This window comes from Loxodonta africana, chromosome 5 (genome assembly GCF_030014295.1).
Source record: "Loxodonta africana isolate mLoxAfr1 chromosome 5, mLoxAfr1.hap2, whole genome shotgun sequence".
NCBI lineage: Eukaryota > Metazoa > Chordata > Mammalia > Proboscidea > Elephantidae > Loxodonta > Loxodonta africana.
The window spans coordinates 72205320-72225816 of record NC_087346.1 but is presented as its reverse complement, the minus strand read 5'-3'; positions in this window follow the sequence as shown (position 1 = coordinate 72225816).

The window sequence follows — 20497 nt, the reverse complement described above, 5'->3', positions numbered from 1 at the left end:
GTAAAGAGCAGTGGCTCAGACTTTGCTGCTAACACAGATTCTTTCTGGTTGCTGTGGAATACGATTCAGGGAGTAATGAGGGAGCCCTGTTGTGTTCACCACACGCAGGCTTCATCAGTGCAAATTTTCACTCAGCAGATGAACACAGGCAGATGCACATTTCCTTCACCAATGAAATATTAAACATGACAGGTGCGTTACCCGTCAGGAAAGGCTGCATACAAAACGCATGTGTAAGTCACGAGGTCTTCCCCACCTTGCTCCTCCCGCTTGGCTGGGTTCTGGGAGATGGTATTCCTCCTGCAACTTTGCTCAGGTATTCAATTCCTAAAGTTATGGCCAACGGTATCCTTAGGAAGATAATTTAAAGGCTTTTGGCTTTAAATTAAGAATCCATTAAGATAATAAAATGTTTTCTTCAAGTTTATTGTTATTCTGCCTAAGGGATCTTTGGGGGAACACAGGATAAAAACTATGGAGAGAAAGATTCCCGTCACTATGGAAACAGATTCATTTATTTTTATGGGCTGATTTCTAATTCCTCTCTCTGGGCAAAGCTCCCACTACTAATTTCTGATGTTAGGAGATTATGCTCATTCAGAGGATATTCTGCTGCTTGGGATAGCATTTCCAGTTTATTTGAAGAGAGGGTGGTAGGGGAGTGAGGGGTCAATAAAGAGCTAAGATGTATAAGAATACCTTTCTAAAGGTTTGATTGCAATCAGAATAGCCAACTGATTAGAGTGAGGGATGCCATAGTCAGAATTTGCTGTCAATATAGGAAAATGTAGCCCTTCAATAGTTACTAGCTTGACATCAACTCTCTAAAAATGCAAAACATAAAGAGAAGAGGTTTAAGAAGCATGAGATTCTATTTACTGCCTACGGTCAGTGTTACGGATTGAATTGTGTCCCCCAAAAATGAGTGTCAACTTGGCTAGGCCATCATTTCCAGTATTGTGTGGCTGTCTACCATTTTGTGATCTAATGTGATTTTCCTATGTGTTGTAAATCCTACCTCTATGATGTTAATGAGGAAGGATTAGAGGCAGTTATGTTAATGAGACAGGGCTCAATCTACAGGATGAGGTTGTATCTTGAGTCAATCTCTTTAAAGAGAGAATCAAGCAGAGAGGAGGGGGACCTCATACCACCAAGAAAGAAGAGCCAGGAGAAGAGTGTGTCCTTTGGACCCAGGCTTCCTGTGTTGAGAAACTCCTAGACAAAAGGGAAGATTGATGACAAGGACCTTCCCCAGAGCTGACAGAGAAAGGCTTCTCATAGATCTGGGGCCCCGAATTTGGGCTTCTAGCCTCCTAAACTGTGACAGAATATATTTCTCTTTGTTAAAGCCTTCCATTTGTGGTATTTCTATTATAGTAGCACTAGACAACTAAGACAGCCTAAAACTTTCTGACGTATCCTAATTGCGTATATAGTAGCATGAAGGGTGGCATTCTTTAGGAACCATGATTTATTTCATGTCAATTATTTTTAACCACCCAGGTCTTAAAGTCTGTGGTTTATATTCTCTAATGGAATGCCAAATTCTATCTCTTATCAGCAAGTTTTTTTTTTTTTTTTTGTGGATAAGTTACTGTGTCTCACTTCCCCTATTAGTAAAACAGCAACGGTAATATATAGAAACTTTAGGAACAAAGGAGGATTTCAGGCTAAACTCTTGGCCTAAAAAGTGTTAGAGATATAAGTAGCACATTGATGACTTAACTCAATCAGCTCTAGGAGATGGTGTGTTGTTGCTTCTTTGCATGTAAGTGACACCATTCCTTGTCATTCAATTTACTGTGCAATCCCATCAACTGTGAGGATGGCCAGTCACAAGTCTTTGGATCAGAATGTGTTCAAGGTTTTGGAATGCAGAATGGAGAAATGGATGCAGAATTGATGGAAAGATTGGTGGAACAAGTCATCCATCAAGTCTGAGTGAGCATCTGCCACTCCTATTTCAGGCAACTCAGACATTAACCATCAGTCCTGGAGAACCACTGGAACAAAGCCAGTGAAAAAATGACTCAGCAAGCTGGGGTTCAGTAAAGTTCAGTGTGTGTGTATGTATGTGTGTGAAGAAGGCCACGGGTGTGGTAAAAGTTTCCCTGGATTGGATTCTCTATCCAATCTGTAATACAGAAGTAAAATTATTCTAAGAACTAACTTTAAAATGTCTAGAGGTTATATAGTTTCACATTGCCACACATTTGACATCTGGAGAAACCTGGATGTTTGACCAATTTCTTCATTATTATGTTTGATACAGATGCTGTTCTTTGCTTATTTCAGTGCAAATATGCACACAGCCCTTTAGGGGGCTGTTCACCCCCATTTACCTGCCTGCCAGTCCACAGGACTCTAAATGATACTGAGAGCAGAATGCAGAGTTAGGTAAACATATGTGTAACAGAAGACAAGATAACTAAACATGGGATAGAAGAAAGGTGATGTAATAATATATATTCCAAGGCCACATTTTCCAAAGTGGGGTGCAGGAGAGTAATATGTGATTTGAGGGTTTTGGTGTAAGTATTAGTATCCCTCTGAGTCAGAAATAAAAGCCTGTGTCTGTATAATAGAAATATGGAGCAATAACACACTAAACAAACATAAAAAATCTTCATTTCAAGACAATAAACATATATTGAAAGATAATGTGCAAGGCACTATACAGGAGACAAGAAAACATCACACAGTCCTTGCCCTCAATGACTTTATAGTCCAGTAGAGGACCTACTAAAAAAACCAAACCCATTGCAGTCAATTTTGACTCATAGCAACCCTATAGTAAGAGTAGAACTACCCCACAGGATTTCCAAGGCTGTAAATCTTTTTTTAAATTAAAAAAAAAAAAGACTTTATTTATTCATTTATTTATTTTTATTGTACTTTAGATGAAAGTTTACAGAACAAACTAGGTTCTGATTAAACAGTTAGTACACATATTGTTTTATGACATTGGTTAACAACCCCACAACACGTCAACACCCTCTCTTCTTGACCTTGGGTTCCTTGTTACCAGCTTTCCAGTTTCCTCCTGCCTTCTAGTCCTTGCCCCTGGGCTACTGTGCCCCTTCAGTCTCATTTTGTTTTATGGGCCTATCTAATCTTTGTGTGAAGGGTGAACCTTGGGAGTGACTTCGTTACTGAGCTAAAAGGGTGACTGGGGGCCGTACTCTAGGGGTTTCTTCAGTCTCTGTCAGACCAGTAAGTCTGGTCTTTTTTCGTAAGTTAAAATTTTGTTCTACATTTTCCTCCAGCTCTGTCTGGAACCATCTATTGTGATCCCTGTCAGAGCAGCTGATGGTGGTAGCATCTAGTTCTACTGGACTGTCTGGTGGAGGCCGTGGTGAATGTGGTTTATTAGTCCTCTGGACTAATCTTTCCCTTGTATCTTTAGTTTTCTCGATTCTCCTTAGCTCCTGAAGGGATGTGACCAGTGTTGTACCTTAGATGGCCGCTCACAGGTTTTAAGACCCCAGATGCTACTCACCACAGTAGAATGTAGAACATTTTCTTCATAAACTATGTTATGCCAATTGAGCTAGATGTTCCCCAAGACCATGGTCCCCATAGCCCTCAGCCCAGCAATTCAGTCCCTTAGGGAGTTTGGATGTGTCTGTGGAGCTTCCGTGACCTTGGCAAGGCTATAAATCTTTATGGAAGCAGACTGCAACATCTTTCTCCCACAGAACGGCTGATGGGTTTGAACCACCAACCTTATGGCTAGCAGCCAAAAGCTTTAACCACTGTGCCACCAGGGGTTGAGAATATGTACATAAAAACAATGAATCACTGGAAAGAGGAAGAAGGGAGGAGGAGTCAGGTGATGCTAAGATTCTTACTTGACTGACTAGCAAAAACTGTGAGAGGATGAGCAATTAAATATTTTTCAAATATTACGAAAGGAACATGTGCTCACGCCTGCCTGTCACCGCCCCGCCCAGGGAAACGATATTAAGAGTCTGCTGAAGAGCTTTCTACGTCTTCCCCAACGTCCGTTTAAGCACACAAACATATATACACATATAGTTCATGGTTATTTTTGGTTTGTTTTTGCAGTAATGGGATAATATTATACATTTTATTTTGCAACTTGCTTTTTTTACTTTAGAATGTATCATGAACATAGAATTGCTGCATAACTGCCATAATACACAGGCATTCATTCCCCCCTGGTGGGCATTCAGGTCATTCCCAGTTTCCCTTCACTACCAACAATAAACATCCTTACTCGTCTACCATTTGCCATTCACTCAACTCCAATTCATGGTGGACCTCATGTGTGTCAGAGTAGAACTGTACTCCATAGGGTTTTCAATGGCTGATTTTTTAGAAGTAGATCACTAGGCCTTTCTTCCATGGTGCCTTTGTGTGGACTCGAATCTCCAACCTTTTTGTTAGCAGCTGACCATTTAAATGTTTGCACCACCCAAGGACACCATACCCTTATATAGAGAGATGCTTTGATTTCAATAAGATAGAACCCAAAGGTGAGATTGCTGGGTTAAAGGGTATATGTACTTTTAATTATAACTTTGTCTTCCAGCTTTCTTTTCAAAGAAGGTAAAGCAATTTGCATTCCAGCAACGATATGTGAGAATTCCTACCTATAATAAGCAATTGTGAGAATTGGTAACCTGGGTGGAGCAGGGGAAGGAGAAGAAAGATAGTATGATTTCCGGCACACTCTCTCTAAGATGTCTGTTGGGCACTTGTATGACAATACCTAGCAGATATACTCAGCAGGCAGGGAGATGTTTAGCTTTGGCACTAGAGACCAAAGTATAAGTGAGGACATAGGTGATGAGGGAAAGTCATTGGAGTGGACGGGATAGCTCTAGCTCTTGGGGCAAGAATGGAACAGAGAAGAGGAGCCACTACAGATAACCTGAGGCAATCCTCCTATCAAGGAACTGAGTGGAAAAGTTAGGAATCAGCAAAGAAGGCTGAGGATGTGTCAGAGAGATAGGAGGGAAACAAAGAAAGTGCAGACTATGGGAAACAAGAGAGACGGTTTCAAGATGCAAGGTGTGGACTAAGATGCCAAATGCTGCGTGCTATTGCCAATCATAGAAGAACACTGTTGTTGGTAGGTGCCTTTGAGTGGTCTGTGACTCATGATGTTTCCATGTACCTAAGAACAAAACACTGCCCCGCCCTGTGCCATCTTCATGATCGTTGGCATGTTCAAGTCTGCTGTTGTTGTGGCCATTGTGTATTTTGAATGTCTTCCAACCTAGGAGGCTCATCTTCCACTACTATATCGAATGATATTCTGCTGTGATCCACAGGTTTTCACTGACTAATTTTCAGAAGTGGATCACCAGGCCTTTCTTGCTAGTCTGTCTTAGTCTGGAAGCTCTGCTGAAACATGTCTGCCTTGGGTGACCCTGTTGGTATTTGAAATATCAGTGGCATAAGGTCCAGCATTATAGCAACACACAAGCCAACACTGTGTGACAGAATGACAGACAGGTGGTGGATAAAAACATTGCCATCATTATATCTTATAGCTGGGGCACAGAAATGGGAGTTCCAACCTTCCATTTAAATATTTTTTTTCATCTGTGTCAACTCTAAAGAATAGGGTGATACAGACGCATTAAATATACCTTCCCCAAAACCATCCCCAAAGCATCACAGCTATTGGTGCTCTCCTCCCCATTCTACAGGAAGTTCTTTAGCAAAGGTGCCAATAAGCAGGGAAATGGGCTTGAGTTTTATCAGGTTTCCCCTCCCCCACCCCTCCTTGTGGAAGAAGTACGGGCAATCACAGAATAAAAGGCCTTAAATCACTCAGTGAGCTGAAAAACAGGCTCTAAATTATCAAAAGCTGATTACATCTGTGCTGACAGAAACCCATGGAAATCGAGTCCTCACCTACCTGTCATCAAAAGCCCTCTAATGACAAGCTCTAAATATGTCTCCGCAGCACTCCATGTAATTATCCTCGTCATACACCTCGTGACACTGTCCTATGTCGGCGGCAGAGGGGACGCTGGGCAGGAAGTGACTCTGTCATAAATGGACACACTTACATACACACTTAAAATTTTTCAGCCTTCAGGGAACACTTACAATTCCCCACCTCCACCCACTTGTTTCCTTTATTTAGTGATGACCCAGCCCTGTTAATGGAGCCGCATGTGTAGAGAATAAGACTTCAGTGGAAAAGAATAGCCATTCGGTTCCATGTAGGAGGCCATACCCATGCTGGCCTGACAAGAAGACATGTGGAAGAAAGTGAGCTGTCCCACTCTGACCCTCACTGAGTCAGGTGACGCACAGGTGTCAGATGCTGCTCCTCAGATAGTTTTTTCGGAGGATGCTGTTTGCACAACAGTGATAAAGGCTACCACAGGAATTGCAAATTCATTTTGACTTACAGCAGTCACACTGGCTTCTGGAGGCTGGGTGGATTTGAGCTGCAGGAAAAAAAAAAAAGTCCAACTCTTTGCAATGCCTGAAATTAGTATGGATTGACAAAATGAAATAGCACAGTAGACTGGCAGATAGACGATAATTGCAGTCAGGCAACCAGGGCTGGGCAGCCCAGAGGAGGAAATTATCATTTTGATTGTGTGCAGGAGGATCTATTTATGAGTACAGGTTTCCTGGTAGAGTCAGACTGAATATTTTGTCTGGATATAAAAAACAAAATCTGGATAATAATCCACAGAGTTAGGTAAATGTTTTGTTCCAGTGCATTTTTCAACCTTTTCTGCTTGATGAAGAACAGTCCTATAGGAGGAGAAACGCTTCCAATTTATATCATTTACACCTGCAGTCTGGCAGAAGTTTTATCCCATTTTCTGTCAAAGAAAGGTCAAGTCCCTCCTTCCCACACACCCACTCCTGTCATGCCTTTTGCTCATCCTTCACCCACCTGGCTCACCTCCAGGAGAACATTGTCTCTGTTAAGAATGAGGAAGTGAGAGGACTGTTGGGAGGAGCAAAAAAATAAAAATAAAGTTGCCAAGGTGTGGACTCGAACTCCTGGCAACCCCATGCATGTCTAAGTAGAATTGTGTTCCATACGGTTTTCTATAGCTGGTTTTTTCAGAAATGGATTTCCAGGTCTTTTTTCCTATGTGCCTCTGGGTGGACTCCAGCCACCAACCTTTCAGTTAGCAGCTGAGCACTTTAACCATTTGTACCACCCAGAGACACTGTGGAGAGAAATAGCTAGCTGGTAGGCAGGAAGAGTGGTGATACTTGCCCACGAGGCAACAATGCATTGGACTTTGGAATCAGGCGGACCTGAGCTGAAATTCCATCTCAGCCACTTAGAAGGTACATGACCTCGGTCGGGCAAGTTACATAAGTTTGTTTCCTTATGCGTAAAGTAGAGAAAATAATACCCTCTTCTTATGGCTGTGGTGAGAATAAAATGGGAAAATTAATAAGCAAATAAATGGACACATGCACACCCATGCGTACAAATATTTAACGTTCCTGGCACGTAGGAGGCTCCATCACAGTATAATAATTAGCTTGCAGATCTATAAAATCCTATAAAAATGTGCCTGAGTTGTTGACTTTGAAGTAATGAGTCAATTTTTTTTTAAATGTTAAATGCCAAAAGCATTACTCAAAAATGTTCCCTATTGTTTTTCTCATAAAACCCACAACTTTTTTTCCTATCAAGCTGGTTGGAAGGCTTGGGGAATGCGGATCCACCAGATCCCAGTTGGTAACTAGTTTAACTGCAGCCAGATTAGAGGAAATTATTCAAGAAGCTATTTTGACTTTTTTATGTGGCCCCGGTTGCCCACACCATCAATTTATTCTGCTTGTTCCATAGGTCCTGCTCTGGGACAATAAATTCCTTGTCAGCTCTCTCATGAAAACCCCTGCTCCCAGACTCCACCTTATACTGCCCCTCAACCCAGGTTCTGTTCATGTTCCCCATTTAGAATGGGCCTGGTAGAGGGTCCCAATCAAGAAACTAGTTGAGACAGGAAGGCTGGGGCTAGGGGAATGCCCACCTGAACCACTCTTAGAATGTGAAGAGCCAGAGAGGGGAGCCCATCCCACCTTCTCCACATTCCACACATATATGTTTAGCACATGATCGACGCCAGGTGCACAGCTAGGCATCAGGGACATAGTACTTCACAGGTCAACACCCCTTAGTGTCTAGTAAGGGGCATAGACATGGGAACAGCACTGTAACATTGTCATTATTACCCTTGATCTCGATTGGGGAAATAGAGGGTGCTCTGGAGGCTCTAGTGGCACAGTGGTTAAGAGTTTGTCTGGTAACCAAAAGACTGACAGCTCAAAAACAGCCCCTCCTCAGAAACCTTATGGGGCAGTTCTACTCCGTCCTATAGGGTTCTATGAGTCGCAATCGACTCAACGGCAACGGGTTTGGGTTTTTGATATGAGAGGTCCCTGGAAATCCTGGGTGGTGCAAACAGTTAATGCACTAGGCTGCTAACCCAAAGGCCGGAGGCTGAAGTTCACCCAGAGGCACCTTAGAAGAAAGGCCTGGTGATCTATTTCTGAAAAATCAGCCATTGAAAACTCTATGGAGTACAGTTCTACTATGACACACATAGTGTCACCATGAGTTGGAGTCAATTCCATGGCAACTAGTAAATGGTGGGAAGCCCCTGGCCCAAAATAGGGGAAATCACTAAAGACTTCCCTAAGGAAGTGGATTGAATACTAAGTAGGAGTTAGCCAAGCAAAGGAGGATGGGGTAAGCATAAGGACAGAAGAAAGTTTCTAACAGAGGAGATGAAGTGCACGGTGAGTGCGAAGTCTGGGGAGGCAATGCTGAGTTCATCCTCCAAGAGACAAGTGCTGGGGAGGTGGTGTAGCACAGTGTGTCTGAGCTAAATGACTCTGAAGTCGCACAGACCTAGGATTAAATTTCAGCTCTACAACCTACTCTGTTACCTCTTTATTACTTTCAGGAAGTTATTTAACCCCTAAAAACCTCAGTTTCCACCTCTGTAGAACATACAATAATGTCTACCTCTTGGGGTTATTATGGTGACAAAATGAAGTAATGTACAAAAACCATCCAACATCTTTCTTTCCCCCAAGTAAACACTTAGAAAGTGATCATTAGGATTATTAATAAGAATAACAAGATGAACATTAAGTTCAGATGGCAAGAATGAGGCTGTGGAAGGAAGATGCTACCAAGAGAGCTTGGCTGAATCTAGATCACAGTGGAATCAGGAAGGGAAGTGGGCACCATAAACCCCAGGTGATGCCACAACTACAATTTGACCATCCTATGTCTCCTCATTATTGGTTATCAGGCCCATGTCAGTCCATCAGCCCACTGAAAAGCACAGAGATGGGGATTCAGGCTCAGATGAACGGATTGCTATTTCTCAAGGAGGCCTTCAACTTCTTGTTGGAGAAATTCTTTGTTGCGTGGGACTGTTCCTCACACTGCAAGACATTAGCATCTCTTGCCTCATCTACTATATTCCAGTAGTTCCCTCCGTCTTTGTGATTACACTTTTCTAACCATCCTCCAGGGGATAGTACTGTCCACTACTGAGAACCACTACACTAGCTCATTAACCACAAACACTTTGAATTTGGAAGCATCTCCTAGTCAAAGAAAGTAGAAAACTCTTAGCCTAGCAGTAGGTTTAGAGAGAGGCTGAGAACTTCATAGTAGAAGGCTCCTTTGTGAAGGTATGTACTTCAGAATACATCCATGCTACAAATTCAAATTGATACAGTGCTTCAAAGGAAAAGCCAAATTAAATAAATGATATTCATGTTAATTGTACCTTTCTATCCTGTATTCACCCATAAAGAATAAATTACTTCAGTAAGAATAGTAACTTTTCATTTCTGATGTGGGAATAGACCAATTCTATATCTCTAGCAAGCAAACACAGAGAACAAGGCAGAAGTTGGGACAAATTATACGAGTGGCATAATTGTAGGTGTTTTTCAGAATTGTCAGCAAATTAATTTCTCAGGATATTAGAAAGAGTTATCCAGGCACTAGCTTCAGAGGAAACAAAATCTGGAGTTAATTCCTTACATCATCTTACAAAAATGATTCAAGGCTGATCAGATTTTGTTTGTCTTTTCAGCACTATTACTGGATGGACTGAAACTCCATTTCCTCCTATGTTCACCCACTTCCCCACAAGGAAATGATAAAACACCACAGCATATCCCATTAAGAAGATAACTACCGAGTCTCTAGCCAAGATAATGGGTCGGTAGAAACCAGGTTCCATTTCAGAGTCACTTTCTTCTGCCGCTTTGGGTTCAAATCACTCTCTGCTCTGTTAGCCCAACATCTCCGGGCCACAATCAGGCAGCTTCTAGACTTGGCAGGCACCCAGACCCGTGAGACTGAAGATGAACTCTGCCTCAAGGCCTGCTGCTCATCTTTTTGCCTCTCACACACTGTGCAAGCAGAACGTCCAGTGAAAGACAGCTTCATATGCTGCTTTACCTTTCAGTAGAGAGAGACTCTGAGCAGCCAGTCAGCTCACGCCTTGTCAGCTTCTGCTCCTCATCCGTTGGCCAAGTAAAGGAGGATGAGACCAGATGCCCAAGGGGGAATAATCAATTCTGTTCACGAACCACTGGCCATGTGAGCTTTACTATTTAAAAAGGTTGTTGTGTTTTACCTTCAGGGCAGAGAAATGATGTATATTTTGAAAAGGATTTTGAGGTATTTGAAGTAGATAATCAAAACTGCTACAGATGTATTAAAAATCCACAGTGATAAACAAAGAATTATGCATGGTTACCTAGCCACAAAACCTACTTTCAGTCCAACTGAATTAAGCATTAAGAAAAGAATGCCAAAGCACAGAGATGCTTGGGAACATGTGGCAGTAAGCAGTGTGCGTGCATGCACAGCTGTGACCTCGAGCAGGTCTTCATGGCTTACTTTATTTCTTTTCTATTTTTGACAAGGGAAAAAAAATGGATAATTTTCTCACCAGGAATTTCTTTTTGTGAAATATAGGAATAAAGGCTAAAGCAGATAATCAGCTATAAAAAAATAAAAACAGATAATTTAAAATGTTTAAATGTTTTAAAGACATAAATATGACAAAAGACACAATAGCAGCCATTTCCTACAAGATTTTGTAAAGTTGGACTACTTCTTCAAAAATAAGGAGAGTCATATTAGTTCTCTACAAGGGTGCCAAGACAATTCAATGAAGGCAAAAATAGTTTTTTCATCAAACAGTGCATATCCATATGCGAAAGAATGAAGTTGGATCCCTTCCTCACACCATACCAAAATTTAACTCCAAATGTATCATAGATCTAAGTATTACAATTAAAACTAGAAAACTCTTAATAGGAAACATAGGAGTAATTCTTCAAGGCCTTTGCTTAGTCACTCCTTGTTGGACACAACTCCAAAAGCACAAGTGACAAAAGAAAAAACTAGCTAAATTGGACTTCATCAAAATTAAAAGCTTTTATGCTTCAAAAGACACCATCAAGAAAGAGAAAAGACAACCCACAGAATGGGAGAAAATACTTGTAAATCATATATCTGATAATGTACTTGTATCCAAAATACATAAAGAACTCTTACAACTCAATAATAAAAAGAAAAAGAAAACATTAGAAAATGGGCCGAGGATCTGAATAGACATTTCATCAAAGAAGATATACAAATGAGCAATGGTACATGAAGAGATGCTCAACATCATTACCCATTAGGGAAATACATATCTAAACCACAATAAGACAACCCTTTACATCCACTAAAATAGCTATAATAAAAAAGAGAGATAACAAGAAGTGTTGGGGAGGATGGGTAGAAACAGGAACCTTCACACATTCCTGGTGGGAATATAAAATGGTGCAGCCACTGTGGAAAACAGGCTGGCAGTTCCTCAAATGGTTAAACATAAAAGATTACTATTTAAAAACCAAAAACAAGCCATTGCTGCGGAGTCAGTTTTGACTCATAGCAACCCTATAGCATAGGGAAGAACTGCCCCACGGGATTTCCAAAGCTGAAATCTTTATGGAAACAGATTGCTACATCTTTCTCCTGCAGAGTGGCTGATGGGTGTGAACTGCCAACCTCTTGGTTAGTAGCCGAGTGTTTAACCACTGTACCACCAGGGCTCCTTAAGGTTATTATATGACCCAGCAATTCTACTCCTAGGTATATGCCCAAGAGAAATGAAAACATGTGTTCTCACAAAAATTTGTACACAAATGTCCATAGCAGCATTATTTATAATAGTCAAAAGTGGAAAAACCCAAAATGTTCATCAACTGATAAATGAGTAAATAAAATGGACATGTCCATATAATGGAATATTACTCAACAATAAAAAGGAATAAAGCTACAACATGGATGAACCTTGAAAACATATGCTAAATGAGAGTAGGCAAACTCAAAAGACCCCATGTTGTATGAAACCATTTCATGAACTATCCAGAATACGCTAATGTACACAGACAGAAAGTAGATTAATGGTTGCCTAGGGCTGGGGGTGGGGGAAATGGGGATTGACTGCTTAATGGGTATGGGGTTTCTTTTTTTTTCCGGGGTGATGAAAATGTCCTGAAATTACATAGTGGTGATAGTTCCACAAGTTTGCTTCCTAAACACTGATAATATTAATTATGTGTGCATGAAATATATGAATTTATTTAGTGATAACTATATGCTCAGCTGCTAACTGAAATGTTGGCAGTTCAAACTCACCTCACAGCTCCTCAGGAGGAAGATCTGGTGATCTGCTTTGATAAAGATTACAGCCAAGAAAACTCTATGGGGCACTTCTACTCTGTCACATGGAGGTCACCGTTAATCAACTCAACGGTATAGGATAACAACAACTAGGTGCTAGGTACTGCGTGTGCAGATGTGGTTAAGGGTGTAAACTCTGAGTCAGACAGCCTTAGTCCACCATTTACCACTTAAGTAACCTTCAGAAAGTCTCTTAATTTAGTTTCTTTATCTATAAGTGACAATAGAGCACCATGCTACTGGGTTTGTGAAGACTAAATGAGTTAATATACATAAAACTCTGAGAATAGTGATTGGCACATAATAAGCACTAGATAAGAACTGATGCATTCATTGGCAAAGAATAATGAATATAACATAGACTGCCAAAAGAACAAACAAATCAGCCTTAGAAGAAACAGGGTAAGAATACTCCTAAGAAGTGCGGAAGGTGAGACTTCAACTTGCTTACTTTGAACATGTCTTTCATCAGGAAAGACCGATCACGAGAAAAGGACATCACATTTGGTAAAGTAGAGGGCCAACAAAAATGAGGGAAGCCCTCAATGGGATAACCCAAAACCCACTGCCGTCGAGTCAAGCGACCCTATAGGACAGAGTAGAACTGCAATGGGATAGGTTAACGCAATAGTCACAACAATGGACTCAAAGAAACCAATAACATGAAGATGGTGCAGGACCAGACACCACTTCCTTCTGTTATATACAAGGTCCCCGTGGCTTGATGGCAACTAACTACAACAAGTATTTTTGATTATTAATCCTCAAAAGTCTTCATTTATTAAATGTTTTAACAAGTCTTTATCGATTTTCTAGGAGTCCCGTGAGACATTAATCCCATTTTAAAGATGGGAATATTTATGTTTAGAGAAATTGCATCAGAGTTACACAATTTTCAAGAAGTAGAGTTAGGTTTAGATCACAGGTTTGTTCCCAAAGTGCATGTTCATAACCAGTTGTTTTGTTTTGCTTTTTTATTCCCTATAGGAATGATAACATAGATCACATTTATTGAATACTTGCTCTATGCCAGGTACTTTTTGTATACTATCTCACTTGTCCTTTACCACACCTCTGCTAGGTAGATGTTATCATCTCTATCTCTACAGTGGAAAATCCAAAGGAAGAGTTGAATTCCTTGCCTAGGTCATAATGTTGGAAACTGGGCAGAGCTGGAGTTTAAGCCCAAGCCCACCCAACTCCAGAATCACCATTCTTTCTCCTAAATCTTGCTGTCTCTGTCATCGGGCCCTTGGGATGATTCTTTAATGAGTCTCTGGGATGTGCCCTTTTCTTCCATTTTCCATGGGCACCATGCTGCTCTGATAATTCACACCGGGATTTCTCTACGAATTTTTGGTCGGACTCATTTCCATGAGTGTCACCCTCTCTCCAATCTGTCTTGCAATCACCAGCTTCCTTTTTCTAACAGACTACTTCCATCATATCTCTTCATCACTTAAGAACATCCTGTGCCTACAGAACCAAAGCCAGGTATGTCTGTGTAGAACTTGTGGTTCTCCATAATATGCTCTCTCTAACTCTGGCTGCATACTCCAGACCAGTTAAATAAGAATTCCTGGGGATGAAACCAGGCATCAGTGTTTTTGTTTTTTGTTTTTTGTTTTTTAAATCATCTGTAGGTGATTAAAATGGGTGATAAAATTGAGAAGCACAGAAGTAAGCCAATTGGCTCCACAACTTAAACTTCCCTTCTAATTATTAGGCTAATCTCTTTATTGTCTATTATATCCACCACATTTGCTCACACAATCCTACCCTTTCTCATTGTTGGGACTTTGCCCAGGAATAATACCTTCTCCTTTCCTCTCTGATAATTCAATTGTCCCCAACCTGCCAGACCTTGCCCCTTCTCTACCCACTCCAGGAAGTCTTCCTTAAAATGCTGACCTTTAAACAAACCCTATATCTAATTATATCTAAATATATACTTACAGTCTAGACAATGCCGTTGGGTGCATGATAGTGCAATACTTTTTCTTGCTCTCTAACTACTCTACAAACATTGGTCTACAGTTCCTCCAATAATATGAAACACTAGTGCCAAGATTTTTCCTTGGACACATTGTTATTCCATTGATACTTTTTTCCAACTCCTCAGTACCCCGCATCCTTAAGATCTAACTTGCGCATTTGTTTCCTCTCTCTGGAACCTTGCAAACCACCCTTCTCCAGAAGCTTTTGACCTTTGTGCTACCACTGTGCATTCCTTAAAGAGACCCTGCATTTTCACTCTCCCAGGCTCTGGCTAGTGCTGTTGCCTTCACCTAGAATTCATCTTCTAATCTGGCAAAGTTCTATTTCTCTTCAAGTCTTCCTCCTCTCTCAACTCTTTAATGATTCTTCCCTTGCCAGACAGAACTAAGGGTGCCTTCCTTCATGTCCCTATTGCACTTTACTGACACCACTCATATAAAACATAACAGGGTATTATAGTTAGTAGACCTCTGCTGATTTTAAACAAGGAAGCATGGCAAATGTGCAGGTTGCAAAATAGTGGCTCACTCAAACATAATAAAGCAAAACTGCTGCTGCTGTGTTTTCCTTAGGAGCCTGGCAGCAAAGTGCTGTTGAACTGAAAGATCATTTTCACAGTTCATAACACCACTGAAGAGGAATTGGGGGAGGGGCGCTGGCTGGCCTTCAAAAAACCCTGGCCCAGGATGGCTGCTATTTTGTGTGTGTCCTGTGTGTAGGTGTGTGGTAGCTTCCTTTCAAGAAAGGTGCAAGGAAAGGAGATGGTGGAAAGGCAAGATGTGCCAAATGTGCCCCCCTCTTTGAAGTCCATCCTTGATCAGAGATAAAAAGAGCCTTGCACTGACAGAGGGGGCTAAACTTAAAAGCATGATGCTTTAAGCAGGTACACATAGTAGAAGTTTCTTTAAAAAAAAAAAAAATTCTAGATTCAAAATAACCGTGGAATATTCCATTTTAGAAAGTCACCAAGGGACTCTGTGACAAATAAGAATTCCACACTCAGGAGGATCTCATCAATAAGGGACTCCAGATCCCTCCTCTGAGAAAAATACTCTTCCACTCCTCCAGAGGACTAAAAAATTAATTGCACATTTCAAAATCAAATTGAGGCACAGTTGCTGCTATAAAAGTCGATGAGCTGAGTTTTTTAATCTTGAAAATGCCATTCTCCGATTGCCACAATAACACATTATAATAAGGATAATTGGTAGAGGGGAGAAAGCATATAGCATGAGACTGTAACTCTGTTGAGAATCTCCTGATCAGGAATTTAATGGTATGTAAAAAGTTACCTAATCTATTTCTCGTGCACCTGAAAACTCATTTTCATGTTTCTTTTTCTCAAGACCCTTTAAAAGATTCCAGAAACGAATTTCGGGCTCTCAAGTTCCCTCTTCAACATGTGACACTGATGAACTAACACACAGGTTTTAGAAAAGATTTCCAATCAGCATGATTCCCATCTCGGCAAGATGAATCTTTCCCCCACTTCAGCCAAAGTTCATTAAAATTAAAAGCCAGGTCTTTCCCAAACAAGCATTCATACTGTGTGATTTGTCCTGACTTGCCTATAATATTTCTCCAGCTCTAATCAAGTCATTCCCAGGATGAAAAATGTTCAGTGATAAAGACACATGCATAGGAATTGAGGTAGAGATCAATCGACTCAGGCTGGAAAAATGAGGAAAGGCAGAGGAGATGGGATTTCTTGGACAAGTGGGCTTTGTATGTGTTTTGGAAAATGAGTGTATTTTGATATCTGGAGAGAAGACAGTGATTCCAGATAGGAAGAATAGCATCAACAAATGCTCAGGGGTAGAAAGAAACTTGTCACTGGCAATGTGACAGGTATAGTTTGCTGGCTGTCGGTCATTTCCCTCTCCATTCTTCCCACCTGGCAGAGCCCATCTCCCACTATATAGTCTAAAAATGCCAGCTAATTCCTCTCCCAATTGACTTTGCAGCTGGGACATGGACATTCAAACCTGTCCTGGCACATAAGGAAAAGTCTACTAAGGGATTCTGGGAAAGGTTTTCTTCTGTTATAAACAAGGAGAGACATACCGGGAGATGTACTAGGATACTACTCTGAAAGGATGTAACCTCTGGAGATGGAGTAGCCATCCTGTACTCATGAAGAGGACACAAGAGAATTACAGGGATGCTGCCCCTGAACCCTTGAACCAACCCTGCAACTGCCTTCCTTAGACTTCTTTTTAGGTAAGACAATAACTCCTATAGTTTAAGCCCATTTTAGTTGAATTTATTACTCGTTGGGTTGAGAGAAGAGAACGATCCTGCTAATGGAACAGATTATGTTAGTGAAACAGAGAAGGTCCAGGTTTTGGAAAAGGCCTTTGAAGGTTTTGAAGAAAGTAATGTAGGAATATGGAAAGATAAAAAGAGAGAGTTAAAGATAAATTCTGGGCTTCTAGGCTGGGAGCCCATGAAACTCATAATAGCTATAAGGAGTATAGGTGACTTTTTCCTCAGTATGTGAAAATTTATTTGTTTTGTAGGCCGATCCCTACGAATTTACAGAGTTACTTAGTGAGGAATCAGCCCACTCTGGGGAGGGATTGTTCCCTAAAACTGCTGAGAGTGGAAGTGGGTATGGGGTAGCAACTGAAAAGACCCTTAGAAGGGAACCCTGTCAGCGGGCAAGGTGGATATTAATACGTGCCGTTAAAGTAGGTATATGTATTGTTTAAATGAGACCTCGAAGTGTGGAAACCAGTGGCCAAAATATATTCATGTGAACTGTTGCTATATGGTGACAGTTTTATAATAATTCAAGTAAAACTCTTTAGAGCAGTGAAAACTTTGCAAGCTGAGAGTACGTACTAGTTTTGCAGCGCAATAGCATGGGGACCTCATATCTGGACCCAACTCTACCGACTGACCTAGACAATTCAGTTAACTTCTCTGGGCCTTGACGGTATTAGCCCTACAGTGCTGAGGATTTGATTAGAACAGGGAATTTTCTTTCTTTTCCTCTTATTTAGCAGTGGAAATTTTTGTTAAGAAAAATCGTATTCAAACCTTCAATATCTAATAATAAAAATTATACCAATAATAGTTAATAAATATTAGGTGCTTGGAATCTGCCACATGTTGTGCTACGTACTCTAGGTGGGCTATCTCATTTAATTCTCACTGAGAACAAGCCTATGAGAAAAGGAATTTTATTATCATTGTCATTCTATAGTTGAGAAAACTGAGGCACAGAGAAGTTAAGAAATTTGCCCAATTTCACATAGCTTTTTTTTTTTTCAGTAGAGTAAAAAAAAATTTTTTTTTTTTTAGTAGAGGGCAGATAATCGACTCTTCAGACTTGACTTTTAGACTCCAGGTTAAATGGAAGTCCTGTTTGGCATAGTTTTTTGTGTGTGTGTGTGTGCGTGTGTGTGTGTGTGTGTGTGTGTATGTATTGGGGGAGGGGATATGTGAAGTTGTTAGCATATTTTACCCAAATAACGTGCCCTTTCTACGTTTATTTGCCAACCACACCCTCCCCCCCACAAGATATTTTTGTAAGTGTGCTATTCTAATTTTTTTTTTTTACAGCAACGTGTAAAAAAAACTGGCATAGCAGTGCTTATGAAATATACCTTGTGGGGGGAGGGCATGGTTGGCAAACAAATGTAGAAGGTGTGTGTTATTTGCACAAAAACATGGTAATACAGTGGAGTCCAGAAAATCTGACTTTCTCTTCAGTCCCTGAGACAGGCCTTATGGGACTCTTAAGAGGCCTGGAATCACAGAATGAAAAACTACCAACTCATATTGGCTTGTTGTTGTTGTTGTTGTTAGGTGCCATTGAGTCAGTTCTGACTCACAGCGACCCTATGCATAACAGAACAAAACACTGCCCGGTCCTGTACCATCCTCAAATTGTTGCTATGCTTGAACCTATTGTTGCAGCCATGTGTCAGTCCATCTCGTTGAGGGTCTTGCTCTTTTTTGCTGACCCTCTACCAAGCATGATGTCCTTCTCCAGGGACTGATCCCTCTGACATACCCAAAATATGTGAGACGTAGGCTTGCCATCCTTGCTTCTAATGAGCATTCAGGTTGTACTTATTCCAAGATACATTTGCTCGCTCTTTTGGCAGTCCATGGCATATTCAGTATTCTTTGTCAACAAATTCAAAAGCATCAAATCCTTAACTTCAATCTTTTTTCCATTTATCATGATGTTGCTTATTGGTCCAGTTGTTAGGATTTTTGTTTTCTTTATGTTGAGGTGTAATCCATACTGAAGGCTATGGTCTTAGATCTTCACCAGTAAGTGCCTAAAGTCCTCTTCACTTTCAGCAAGTAAGGTTGTGTCATCTGCATAATGCAGGTTGTTAATGAGTCTTCCTCCAATCCTGATGCCCCATTCTTCATACAGTCCAGCTTTTTGGATTATTTGCTCAGCATATAGATTGAATAAGTATGGTGAAAGTATACAACCCTGACGCACACCTTTCCTGACTTTAAACCATGCAGTATCCCCTTGTTCTGTTTGAATGACTCCCTCTTGATCCACGTACAGATCCCTTATAAGCACAAATAAGTGTTCCAGAATTCCCATTATCCGCAATGTTATCCATAATTTATTATGATCCACACAGTCGAATGCCTTTGCATAGTCAATAAAACACAGGTAAACATCCTTCTGGTGTTCTCTGCTTTCAGCCAGGATCATTCTGACACCAGATATCTGTGGTTCCACGTCCTCTTCTGAATCCAGCCTGCATTTCTGGCAGTTTCCTGTCAATATACTGCTACAGCTGCTTTTCAATGATCTTCAGCAAAGTTGTGCTTGCATGTGATATTGTTCTACACTGTTCTATAATTTCTGCATTCGGTTGGATCACCTTTCTTGGGAATAGGCATAAATATGGATCTTTTCCAGTCAGTTAGCCAGGTAGCTATCTTCCAAATTTCTTGGCATAGATGAGTATCCGTTTGTTGAAACATCTCAACTGGTATTCTGTCAACTCCTGGAACCTTGTTTTTCACCAATTCCTTCAGTGCAGCTTGGACTTCTTCTTTCAGTACCATTGTGATTCCTGATTATATTTACCTCCTGAAATGGTTGAATGTCAACCAATTCTTTTTGGCATAGTGACTTTCTGTGTATTCCTTCCATCTTCTTTTGATGCTTCCTGTGCCAGTTAATATTTTCCCTGTAGAATCCTTCAGTATTGCAACTTGAGACTTGAATTTTTGATTCAGTTCTTTCAGCTGGAGAAATGCTGAGTGTGTTCTTTTCCTTTAGTTTTCTATCTCAAGGTCTTTGCACATGTCATCATAATACTTTGTCTTCTTGAGCCATTCTTTGAAATCTTCTATTCAGCTCTTTTACTTCATCATTTATTCCTTTTGCTTTAGCTACTCGACGTTCGAGAGCAAGTTTCAGAGTCTCTTCTGACATCTACTTTGGTCTTTTCTTTCTCTCCTGTCTTTTTAATGACCTTTTGCTTTCTTCATGTATGATGTCCTCGATGTCATTCCACAACTCATCTGGTCTTTGGTCATTAATGTTCAACGTATCAATTCTCTTTTTGAGATGGTCTCTAAATGCAGGTGGGATATACTTAAGGATGTACTTTGGCTCTCTTGGACTTGTTCTAATTTTCTTCAGTTTCAACTTAAACTTGCATATGAATAATTGATGGTCTGATCCGCAGTTGGCCCCCAGCCTTGTTCTGACTGATGATACAGAGCTTTTCCATCATCTCTTTCCACAGATGTAGTTGATTTGAT